General features: G+C 45.5%; 1 long non-coding RNA gene across 2 annotated transcripts in view; it reads right to left on the bottom strand.

The window, feature by feature from the left end:
- Positions 1-9,419: 9,419 nt before the first annotated feature.
- LOC144306854 (uncharacterized) overlaps positions 9,420-12,637 on the bottom strand; it is a 29,978-nt gene continuing 26,760 nt past the window's right edge. For both annotated transcript variants that reach the window (XR_013373915.1, XR_013373914.1), the window contains one exon: positions 9,420-11,389. This is a non-coding gene — a long non-coding RNA (uncharacterized LOC144306854). The remainder of the gene's footprint in view (positions 11,390-12,637) is intronic.

Genomic DNA, 12,637 nt, shown 5'->3' with positions numbered 1-12,637 from the left:
GAGGCAATAGACAAATAAATACGAAAGGCAATGACTGATGTGCAGAAAAATAACGAAGAACAAAAGGAACAGTCAATGCCAGGAGGTATAGAGGAGGTTTCCTGTTTTATATAAAGCAATCAAAGAAGGCCACGTGGATAAGGTAATTTTTTTACAACATATTATTTATTTACTTAAGAGAGAGAGAGAGAGTACACATGCACGAGTGGGGGGAAGGGCAGAGAGAGAGAAGTAGATTCCCTGCTGAGCAGGGAGCCCAACACAGAACTGGATCCCAGGACCTTGGGATCAGGACCTGAGCTGAAAGCGGACATTTAACTGACTGAGCCATCCACGCACCCCTGGACGAGGTAACTTTTAAGCAGGACTCCAGAATCTAGCAAATATCTGAAGAGAATTTCAAATTGTAAGAGCAGCAAGTGCAAAGGCCCTGAAGTAGGAGTGTGCTTGGTTTATGTGAGGAACAATAAGGAGGCCAGTGTGAATGGAATAGAGTAAGGGAGAGAGTTAGCAGAAGATGAGATTTAGAGAGGCCTATGTGGGATCTTAATCCCACATCTGAGTGAGAGGGGACATCTCTGGATGGCTTTGAGCAGAATGCCATGATCTGACTCACCTTTATTTATTTATTTTTAAAAGATTTTATTTATTTATTAATGAGAGACACAGAGAGTGAGAGGCAGAGACACAGGCAGAGGGAGAAGCAGGCTCCATGCAGGGAGCCCAAAGTGGGACTTGATCTCTGAACTCCAGGATCATGCCCTGAGCCAAAGGCAGGCGCTCAACTGCAGAGCCACCCAGGCATCCCCTGACTCACCTTTAAAAGTAGCTTCTTGGGATACCTGGGTGGCTTAGTGGTTGAGCACCTACCTTTGGCCCAGGGCGTGATCCCGGGATCCAGGATCAAGTCCCACGTCGGGCTCCCTGCATGGAGCCTGCTTCTCCCTCTGCCAGTGTCTCTGCCTCTCTGTCTCTCTGTGTCTCTCATGAATAAATAAATAAAATCTTAAGAAAAAATAAGAGTAGCTTCTTATCTGGTGTGTGGTAGACTGAAGCAAGAAGCGGGGAGAGCAGCTTGAGGCTGCGTCTGAAGTTAGACAAACCAGGATGGAGTTACTTTTTATCGAGGCAGGGCTGATGGTGAGAGGAGCAGGTTTGGAGGAGGGTAGGGGTAGCAGCCTGTTTCTGAATATGCTGGGTTGGTGATGAATTCAGTGGGGATGCTGAGTAACCAGGTGGATGGGATTCTGGTTTTCAAGGGAAAGTCCTGGACTGTTGGCCTCTGTCTATCACAGCTGTGAACTGTAGGGGGAGGGAGTGAATGCAGACAGAGAGTAGAAGAGGTTCAAGGGGCACCCGGGTGACTCAGTGGTTGAGCGTCTGCCTTTGGCTTATGTCGTGATCCCAGGGTGGAGTCCTGCATCGGGCTCCCCACAGGAAGCCTGCTTCTCCCTCTGCCTGTGTCTCTGTCTCTCTCACTGTGTCTCTCATGAATGAATACATGAAAAATCTTAAAAAAAAACCCCAAAAAACGAAGAAGAAGAATTTTGAGGTCTGAGCTTTGAAACACTCCAGTGAGCAAAGGACACTAAGAAGGAGCAGCCCCTGAGCACACAGAGAGCCCAGCGGGAGTGACGCACACAGTGCCAAGGAGGGAGAGGTTAGCTGGGTCAAATGATTCTGGCCCATTGGCCAGGATGAAGACTGAGCATAATATTGACTTCAGCGGCATGAATGTCACTAGTGGGATTGACAAGAACTCTTCCTGGCAGAGTGGCAGACGAAAGCCAGATTGGCACAGGTTTCAGCAGAATGGGAGAAGAGAAATTGGAGACAGCAATTATAGTAACACTTTCTGAGTCTTACTCTAAAGAGCATGGAGAAATGAGATGGAAGCTGAAGGGTAAGTGAGATCAAGAGAGGCTTAAAAAAATTTTTTTTTTATTTAATGTGAATAGGGACACCTGGGTGGCTCAGCGGTTGAGCATCTGCCTTTGGCTCAGAGTGTGATCCTGGAGTCCTGGGATCAAGTCCCACATCAGGCTCCTCACATGGAACCTGCTTCTCCCACTGCCTATGTCTCTGCCTCTCTCTCTCTCTCTCTCTGTATGTGTCTGTATTTCTCATGAATAAATAAGTAAAATCTTAAAAAAATTAAAATTAAAAATGTGAATAATCACAGTAGGTTTGAATGTTCTAGCATGTTGCAGGTGCAGGAGTGAGATGGGAGAAATGATGGACTGACGCTCTCAAGGGATGGCTAGGATCTCACCCTCACTGTCAAATGTGACTATGTTTTGTCCTGATAAAAATGTCGTTTTTGGCAGTGGCTCATCAGAGGAGACCTCTGTGAAACAGCCGTTGCGGGCATCAGACAGTCTGTATTGAATGAAGCATCTCTTCTAGTGAATTTGAGGAATTTTGGAGTTTGTGGGAAGAAGAAGGAAGAAAGAGCACCAGCCCTATCCCCAGATGGAGGGTGCGACTTTGGGCAGAATCACCGGGCTGGCGGTAAGAAAAGGCACCATCTGTCCTGGCAGTTCAGCTCTGGCCTTTCCCCAAGAAAGTGGCATTGGTACCATGGTCCCCTGTGCAGCCAGAAAAGATAATTAGACTTTAAAACTCCTTTCTAAAACAAAAACAAAAGCAAAAAAAACCCTCCTTTCTGGGGGTGCCTGGGTGGCTCAGTCGGTGACTCCAGGGTCCTGGGATCAAGCCCCGCATCGGGCTCCCTGCTTCCCCCCTCCCTCTGTCTGCCACTCTACCTACTTGTGTTCTCTTTTTCTCTCCGTCAAATAAATAAAGTCTAAAAAACAAAACAAAACAAAACTCCTTTCTGCTTTCTCCAAGGCGATGACTTTGATTCTATACAAAAAAATGAACATTCTAAAAACTGAAATCAGGGTGAAGAAAGATATGATGAGTTTTCACTTGAGCTTAAGGGTTAAAAGTCCGAATTCTAGAGCCAGGCTGCCTGAGTTTGAGGCCTGTTTCTATCACTTACTAACCTTAGGTAGGTTGCCCTAATCCTTCTGTGTCTTGGTTTTCCCATCTGCAAACTGGGGAAGACAACAGTTCATATCTCAGGCTGTACAAACCAAATGAAATTGTGTAGGTAAAGCATGTAAAGTGAACAGTAAGCATACAGTAAATGCTATTACTGTCGTTGTTGTTTATAAAACGGGCTCCTTTTTGTAATGTTTGATATGTTTTATTATGGGGAACAAATGAAGGATCGTTGGACTTAGATTCAGAATCAGTGGGTTTTGATCCCAGTTTACCATGATTCCTTCGGGAGGCCCTGCATAAGATGCTGAACCTTTCTGAGACTGAGCTTCTTCACCTATACAATGGGATAAGATGACATCTAAGTGCTTTTATTTTTTTTAGATTTTATTTATTAATTTGAGAGTGTACCAGCAGGGATAGGGGCAGAGGGAGAGGAAGAAGCAGACTCCCTGCCGAATGGGGCTGGATCCCAGGACCCTGGGATCATGACCTGAGTTCTAGGATGACCATTAACGGATTGAACCACTGAGGTGCCCCTTCAGTGCTCTTTCAATACAAATATTATTTGTCTCTTTTTATGACTTTTGCTAAAGTAGCTTAGAGCTACCTTGAAATTGTATGGCCTCTTTTTTCAGATCACAGTGATGCTGCCCTGCAGAAAATAACTTGGGCCGCGTGGCTTAAAACACAGACAGAACAAACAATTTGGATGCAATTATTGAGGTGTGTGGGTAAGGGAATGAGAAAGACTCAGAGACGGGTGAGGCTCAGGGTCGGTTGACAGATTTACTAAGTAATGAAAATCATGTTTTTGGGAAATGTTTTGACCCAATTGACAAATGGCCAAACATTTTCCCCTCACTATGTCACAATGGCCTGTTCTGATCCACAGTGTATGCACCTCCCATCTAGCAGGGTGAATAAGAACTGGAATGTAAGTGGATTTGGATAAGGTAAGATTTATGCTAATGGGTATTCTAAAAAGGCAAAGATATGAGGAGGGGCAAATTTGGGTGATGGATGTTCTTGCCCTAGTCCTATGAAAGGGTCAATTGATATTTTGATATTCCCATTTTTAAAAAATGTATTTTTAAAATTTTATTTTAAGTAGGCTCCATCCCCAATGTGGGGGTTGCATTCACAACCTTGAGATTAAGAGTTGCATGTTCTACTGACTGAGCCAGCCAGGTGCCTCTTGATAAAACCACTTTGACGATGACAATTTGTGACATGCTAATATTCCATTATAGATATATATCACATTTTGCTAATCAATTCTGTTGCTGGACAATTGGTTTTCTTTCATCTTGGTTATAGTGAATAACACTGCTATGAACATGGGCACACAACTGTCTCTCTGAGACCCTGCTTTCAGTTCTTTTGGGTATATACCTAGAAGTTGAATTGCTGGATCATCTTGTAATTCCATTTTTTAATTTTTTTAATTTATTTTTATTTTTATATATATTTTTTATTTATTTTATTTTATTTTATTTTATTTTTTACCATTTTTTAAATTTTTTGAGGAGCTGCCATATTGTTTTCCATTGTGGTTGTGCCATTTTGCATTCCCACCAACAATGTACGTGAGTTCCACTTTCTCCACATCCTTACCAACACCGCTTCTTTCCTGTGTTTTTGGAGTAGCCATCCTAATAGGTGTGAAGCATCCCTTCCCTTTTCACTGGCACAGAGATGTGAGGATTCCAATAACCTGGGATCTGTTGCCTGGGAGAGCTCCTGGGTAAAAGAAGCCAGTGGCTCTTGGCAGTGGTTAAAGAAACAGAGCACAAAATAGATGGAGCTTGAAAATGCGTCACCATGCAGAAGTAAACTAGCATCGAGGCCATTTTTGTGCTTTAAGAGACTCAATTAAGATAAAGGGGAAAAAAAACCCTATTCAGCTATGGTGTTGTGATGGGTGTGAAGAGAAGTTGATAGCTTTGTTTTGCTCCAGAAGTTCAGCAAGAAGCAAAATGTAGTTTTATTTTGGTGAAATGCTTCCTGAAACAAATCCACCTCTAGCTCTCATTAATGTTTATCAGGGAGACTTGGACAGTGAAGGAAAAATGTGCAGTGAGCTGGTGTAGTCCAAGGTGAGGTTTTTGGGGCCCAGCCAGCTCCAGCACCTCGGCTTCTGCTTTCATTTTTTCCCCTTCACTTCCCCTGACGATGATTCCAGGGACTTTAAGTTTCCTGTCTATACTTGTCGCTCACTCTCTTTGCACCAGAGGAGTTATCCTGATGTCGGAGAAGGGTTTGGCTCCCCCACCCCCAAACTCCCACATTTGGTTTTACCGGTGCTGGATCACTGGAAATGAGTTTATGGATCCCATCTGAAGTGGCTGAGAAGGAGCTTCACACTAATATTTGTGAATGAGGGCGCTTAGATATGGGCCACACGGGCCGGCGAGGTGTTTAGTGCGACAACAGCCTAAGGGGTTGGACCTTGAGAGAACCCAAGGAGAAGGCAGCCATCTGTGGGCCAAGGAGAGAGGCCTCAAAGGAACGAAACCTGCTGACACCTTGATCTGGGACTTGCAGCCTCCAGAACAGCGGGGACATGCGTTGTTGGCGTGTACATCTCCTGGGTCTGTGCGCTGTGCTGGGAAGCCAGAGCCCGCCTCTAGAGATTTTGTCCTGATGGGACAAAGTCGAGAAAAGGAGGAAAACTGGTTTGTCTTCTTTCTCCTGTGTGTGTGTGTGTGTGTGTGAGAGAGAGAGAGAGAGAGAGAGAGATAAAGAGACGGGGGCAGCCTGGGTGGCCCAGCGGTTTAGCTCCTGCCTTCAGCCCAGGGCCTGATCCTGGAGTCCTGGGATCGAGTCCCACGTCGGGCTCCCTGCATGGAGCCTGCTTCTCCCTCTGCCTGTGTCTCTGCCTCTCTCTGTCTCTCATGAATAAATAAATAAATCTTTAAAAAAAATTAAAGAGAGAGAGAGAGACGGGTGGGGGAGAGAGAAAAGAAGGAAGGGAGGGAGGAGAGAGGGAGAGGTGGGGGAGAGAGCAGGTGCCTTTTCTTTTGGAGACAGAGTCGATTGACGGGGTGGTGACAGTTCCCTCCCCTGCCCTTCCAGTGAAGAGGGGAGCGGTCGCCTGTCTCCCCATCTCCTGCAAGCGTTCCTGATCGCCCCCCTCGGGCTCCGGGGCCCCAGGAGACCCCGAGGGAAGCTGTGCGCCCAGCTGCCCCGGCGGGAAGCCCGGCCCCGGGGTGGGGAGGGACTTGGACACCCGCCGCGGAGCTCGAGGCCCGGCGGACCGAGGACTGTGGTGGAGAAGCGGTCACCCCACAGCCGGCGGGGGGGGGGGGGGGGGAGGATTCCCGCACCGCGCGTGGAGCAGGAGCTCTGTGGGACCGCGGCGCCGAGGTCCCCGCACCGTCCTGTGGGGCCCACCGCTTGTCGTCGGCGGAGCACCTGCCCCCGGGCACCTGCAGGCCTCCCACGGCTCCCAGGACGGGGACCTGCAGGGATGGGGACCGTGGGGCCGGGTGAGGACAGGCGCAGGTGCCGCGCAGGTGCCGCCCAGGTGCAGCGCAGGTGCAGGGCAGGTGCAGCGCAGGCGGGGCCGGAGGGACCAAGCAGGCCCCTGAGGCCCAAGTGGCACCTGTTCAGGGCTGGCTGGAACAACGATTTATTGGAATCCCCTGAAGAGTCCGAAACACTGTCAGCGACCTTTCCGTTGTCTTTCCCTCCCGCCCCCAGGGCACCGAGGGGGACAGCCGGTGGGCTCCTCCGAGCAAAGTCATCATCAGTTACAGAGGAGAATAAAACCGCCTCCACCTTGGTGCAGTGAGCTGAGAGCGCTGGATCCCGAGTCCCTCGAAGAGATGCTTCCAGGCCCGCGGTTGGACAGTGCCTGTTGTGTGGCCGCGTCCGGAGGCTGGACCCCAGCACTGACACCAGGAGAGCGACTGTAGCTACACGGACACCAGGAAAACCAGACCTTAAGGTAGAAAGAATTACTAGGCGTAATGAAGATCTCTCTGTCATGACACAACCTTAGATTTACCAGAAAGAAATAACAATGCTTGTGTGCATCTAGTTTCCTTTAGGACACAAAGGAAGCAACCGTTAGGACAAGTAGACACACTCACCTTCATGATGAGATATGTTCACATACACTTTTCACTTTTTTTTTTTTTTTAAGATTTTATTTATTTATGAGAGAGAGAGAGAGGCAGAGACACAGGCAGAGAGAGAAGCAGGCCCCATGCAGGGAGGCTGACATGGGACTTGATCCCGGGTCTCCAGGATCAGGCCCTGGGCTGAGGGCGGTGCTAAACCACTGAGCCACCAGGGCTGCCCTCACACTTTTCACTTCTTGAAGACCAAAAGATATTTAAACAATAAGGACATGAAAAACAAAAAACAAAAAACAATAAGGACATGGAAGATTAAAAAACAATACTACTAACAACATTATGATATGTTATAAACTCCTGCATCCACAAACTGGAGGACATATTTTTTATAAGAACACATGTATAGAAATTTAAAAACAAAAACAAAAACAAAAAAGAAATTGACTATGAATGAATGGATTATAAAGGTCATCTTGACAATTTTCAGAGGTCACATTTTCTGAGTATTGTGAAATTAAGTTAGAAATCAACTAGAAAGGGGCACCTGGGTGGTTCAGTGGTTGAGCATCTACCTTTGGCTCAGGTTGCGATCCTGGGGTCCTGGGATGGAGTCCCGCATCAGGCTCCCCATAGGGAGCCTGCTTCTCCCTCTGCCTCTGTCTCAGCCTAGCTCTCTGTGTCTTTCATGAATAAATACATGAAATCTTTTTTAAAAATGAAGAAGCAATAAAAGAATATATTAACCAAGTTGAAAAGTGTTTCATTGAAAAGACAAATTTTTGGGCACCTATCTGGCTCAGTTAAGTGCTTGACTCTTGATTTTGACTTCAGTCATGATCTTGGGTGGTGAGTTGGGTTCCATGCTCAAGTCTGAGTCTGCTTGAGATTCTCTCTCCCACTCCTTCTGCTCCTCCTCCTCCCCTCCTCTCTCTCTCTTTACAATAGATAAATAAGGCACTTGGATGGCTCAGTTGGTTAAGTATCTGCCTTCAACTCAGGTTGTGATCCCCAGGGTTCTGGGATTAAGCCCCACATCAGGATCTCTGCTCAGTGGGGAGCCTATTTTTCCCTCTCCCACTCTCCCTGCTTGTGCTCCCTCTCTCTCTCTGTCAAATAAATAAATAAAATCTTTGAAAAAAAAAGACAAGTTTCTGGGAATGGTACTTTTAAGAAGTCTGCAATTAGTCATATAGTAATGTAATCACAAAACATCAAAGACAACACAAAATTCTTAAAGCAGTGGGGAAACCCAGATTACACAACAAAGAGTCCATTTAGACTGGTAGAGGAGGCACCAAGAGCAAAACAGAAGCTAGAAGAGAAGGAAACTGTATAAAGTACTGAAGAAAAATAATTACCAACCTAGAGGTAAATATTCAGCAAAACTATTCTTTAATAGGAAGGCCGAAACAATTCTGATAAACACTAGGAGTTTATCAACAACAGATCCTCACTAAAGGAATTTCTATTTAAAAAAAAAAATAGAAGAGAGCAGGTGTAGGGAGGAGAGGGAGAAGCAGGCTCTTCACTGAGAGGGGAGCCCACTGTGGGCTCCTTCCCAGGAACCCTGAGATCATGACCTGAGCCAAAGGCAGACATTTACCTGATGGAGCCACCCAGGTGCCCCACTAAAGGAATTTCTAAAAGATATACCTCAAGAAAATGGAAAAATACCTTAGAAGAAAGAGCTGAGATGCTTATCTGTATCCTTTCTTCTAACTTAGTTATCATCCTTAACCACCATCTGACAAATTGTATATTTTTCATGTTCATTTGGTTTTTGTCTCCCTCCTGCTCCAAAGGAATATAAGCTCAAGAATGGTAGAGAGGGGATCCCTGGATGGCGCAGCGGTTTGGCGCCTGCCTTTGGCCCAGGGTGTGATCCTGGAGACCTGGGATCGAATCCCACGTCGGGCTCCCGGTGCGTGGAGCCTGCTTCTCCCTCTGCCTGTGTCTCTGCCTCTCTCTCTCTCTCTGTGTGTGTGACTGTCATAAATAAATAAAAATTAAAAAACAAAACAAAACAAAAAAGAATGGTAGAGAGTCCCAGGCAGTAATACATAGAGTCCCTCGATAATATTTCTGGGGGTGACAGTGTTATTTACATCATAAAAAGGATTTTAACTACAAAGAAGAATTTATAGTGATAAAAATACATTGTTTTAAAAGCTTTTCTTATTATCCAAAGTTACTATAGGATCAGCTCCCTAATGGGCAGACCATGTCGGATTCCCAGGGCAATTCCTGTCCTGGCACACTGCTCCTTTAACCACAGCCCCAGAAGGACCCCCCCCCCCCAACACCACCCCGGGACAAATAGCCCTGCCATATACTCTCTGTCTTTGGTTTGGCTTGTTGTGGGAGAGACTTTTAAAGACAAAGGTTCAGGACCTTTGCAAGTTGGAGATGAAAATTGAGATGATGCATTCTGATTGGGTCACTAATTTTTCCCTCCTTCCCTCACTATAGTTTATATAGTAACAGGTGTTTCCTTAGCTTCCTACTTTCATAATCATGGTAGGTACAGAAAATAGTGACAAACAATGATTTTGAGGCTCTGAGCAGTCCAGCTACTTCTTCTGGCTAACAACCCCTTGAAAGTCCTCCTTCTGGATAAGTGTGTATGTGAGAGTACATGTATGTATGTATGAGCATGTCTGTATGAGTGTGTATGTATAAGCATGTCTGTATGTGCATGGAAGATGTGAGTGGGTGTGTGTGCATGGCAGGTGTCTGTGTGCACATATGGGGTGTTTGTATGAGTTTGTGTGGAGGGTGTGTGTGTGTGTATGTGGTGTGCGTGTGGGGAGAGACTTTGGGATGCCTTATGATGCCTCTCCTTCCCATCCCCTCCTGGCCCCAGACTGTCTCTGCTCTGCACCCCCTCTGTAGCCAGGGCTGCCAAGTGTCACACAACACTGCTCTGGAAGGTCTGCTTGCTGATCAGAGGCAGGAAGCACTGTGTTTCCCTAACTTTGGGTTGCCCACCTTCCGCCTCCTCCTCCTTCTGTCGTTCCCTTTAGTTTTTGCCTCTTGAGAAAGATGTTCTGTGCCCTTGCTACTGGTCTCCTCCTCTCTATTTTGGAGTTTGATATAATCACATCTTTCCAAAAACACATCTAATCCACAGAATAATATACAAGTAGTCTCCTTAACACAATAGTTATACTTCCATTTTACGGATTATATTTTCGTGACTGACATAAATATTTCCCTCTTTTGTGACTTCAAACTTAAGCTAATTAAAACAAGAAGAAGCTTATACTTGGTGATGGAAACACTTTTCTCCCCCAGAACATTTCTTTTTGGCTTTTATAACTCCCCCTTTGGACATTTCATTTTTCTCCCTATCATTATGGAGTAGAGTATGTTCAGCTTTTGGAAATAATACTTACTGATTTTATAATTTTGCTAGCTCTTTTCTCTTCTTAATTGCTCTTTGAATCTTCTCCAAAATGTTAACATTTATCTCCAATTAAATGGTGCCAAAAGCACGGTCGTATTTCTTCCCCTAGCTTGGAGCTCCGCTAACTTGCTTCATCACTGCGTCCTCATCTCGCTCTGAATCCAGCCACTCTGTGCTTTCCTCCTTTCTCTCTGGGGCGGGTGCCCCCCTCACCTGGTTTCTCAAATGACTCTTCCTTTGACTTCACCACTGGCTGCCAGTCAATCACAAAGCCTTCTTGATTTCTACTCAGGTATGGCTCAGATTGGGAGGGCTTGCTATGTCCTCACAGCAGTTTCCCTCTGAGAAGCTACCATGCTTTCTCACCTGATTTCCCAAAAGTGCCCAGAGATTGGTCTCACTTCCTCATACTATCCCTAATCGATGCTCATCTGCGGCCCATCTTCCATCAAATCCACTCTACAGCCCGGCAGTTCTCTGCAAAACCATTTTTATTTCATCCTTTCACTTTAGATCTTGCAAATGCCTCCCCATCACTCTTTGTATAAGGTCAAAACTCCTTGGATGGTCCAGTCACGCTACTCCTCAGCTTCCTCTCTTACCACTGTGTCCCTTCCCACCCTTCTGTTGCATTATACATCATCAATTCTCACTTCCTGGCCTTTATTCCTGGATTATTCCATCCCCCACTCAGCCTAAAATCTCTTCTTCCAAAGCCCTTTTGACCACCCAGGTCTAATTAAGCACCCCCCAGCTGCACTTCCATGATCATGTTCATCCTATATCATTGCACCTACCACGTTATTATACTTATCTTTTGGTCTATATCCTTCAAGAGGGCAGGAACTGGGTAGCATGCTTCTCATTGTATTGCTAGTGTATAGCATTGTGCCTGACAGAGACAAGGTGATTAATAGTATTATTATTATTACTATTTTCGGTGAATGAATGAAATAAGTTGCTAGTGATACACTTGATCTTAGCCAAAAGGCCGAAAAGTGATAGTTGCTGGTGATATAAAGGAATTATGATGATGGAATTTCAGGCAGAATGATTCTGTTTGATAGAAAGAAGCCTGGCTCTCTGTATTAGTTAGCTCAGGCTGCCATAACAAAATACCATAGACTGGTGTCTCAAACGACAGAATTTTGTTTTTTCACAGTTCTGAAAGCTCAAAGTCCAAGATCAAGGTGTTAGAAGGTTTGGTTTTTTGTGAGGTATCTCTTCTGGGCTTGCAGATGACTGCCTGCCTTCTCACTGTATCCTCATATGGCCTTTCTTTTGTGTGTATAACTCTGATATCTCTCCCTCTTCTGATAAGGACACCAGTCGAACTGGATTAAGATCCACTCATATGACCTCATTTAACAGTAATTACCTCTTTAAAGCTCCTAGCTTCAATTACAGTCACAATCTAAGGTACTGAGGGTTAGGACTTTAACATGTGGACGTGGGGGGTGGGGAGCACAGGTTAGTCTATAACACTGTCTTGCCTCAATCTAGGCAATCTGAAGGGTAACCCAAACTCCAGAGCTCCTCGAAGGGTGGGCTGAGGCCTCTGTTACAATTGCATTGCATCGCAAAGTAGCTTCTCCCTCCCTTCATTGCCTGTCTTCCCCATCTGTATCCCCTGAGAGTATCTGCAAATGAACCCACTTCATGCCCCTCTGCTTGAGAGTCTGTTTCCGGAGAGCCTTCCTCAGACCCTCAAATTACAGGGCATGTACCTATTTATTTCATCCGCATGTACTGCAAATTCATGCCTCTGCTTTGGCATTGCTCAAACTAAGTGTGATGGCAGAGTTCATCCTCCGATGATAAGCACCGCTGATAAAGAAAGAGGTGGTAATATTACCAATCTGAAGAATAATATTTGTATAATTCTTAGTAGTTGAAAAACTGCAGAACAAAGAGTATCAGACAGAGTTTCAACCACGGTCAACCACGGTGACCTATTTTATAAACCCATTTTCTATTTCTTTAGGTTCATTTTGGAGTTATGACATTGCTAACAACATGTGGGAGCCATTTTAACTTTTGAGCTTCCTTTCCAACATGTTGACTCTGACTACAGACCATTCACCCAATGAAAACACAAATACTTACATTGTGCATGTAGGTTCTGTTGGTATGTTTTTAT

This window comes from Canis aureus, chromosome 37, assembly GCF_053574225.1.
Source record: "Canis aureus isolate CA01 chromosome 37, VMU_Caureus_v.1.0, whole genome shotgun sequence".
NCBI classification, from domain to species: Eukaryota; Metazoa; Chordata; class Mammalia; order Carnivora; family Canidae; genus Canis; species Canis aureus.
The sequence above is the reverse complement of the archived record's forward strand: the minus strand, read 5'-3'. Positions and strand labels throughout refer to the sequence as shown.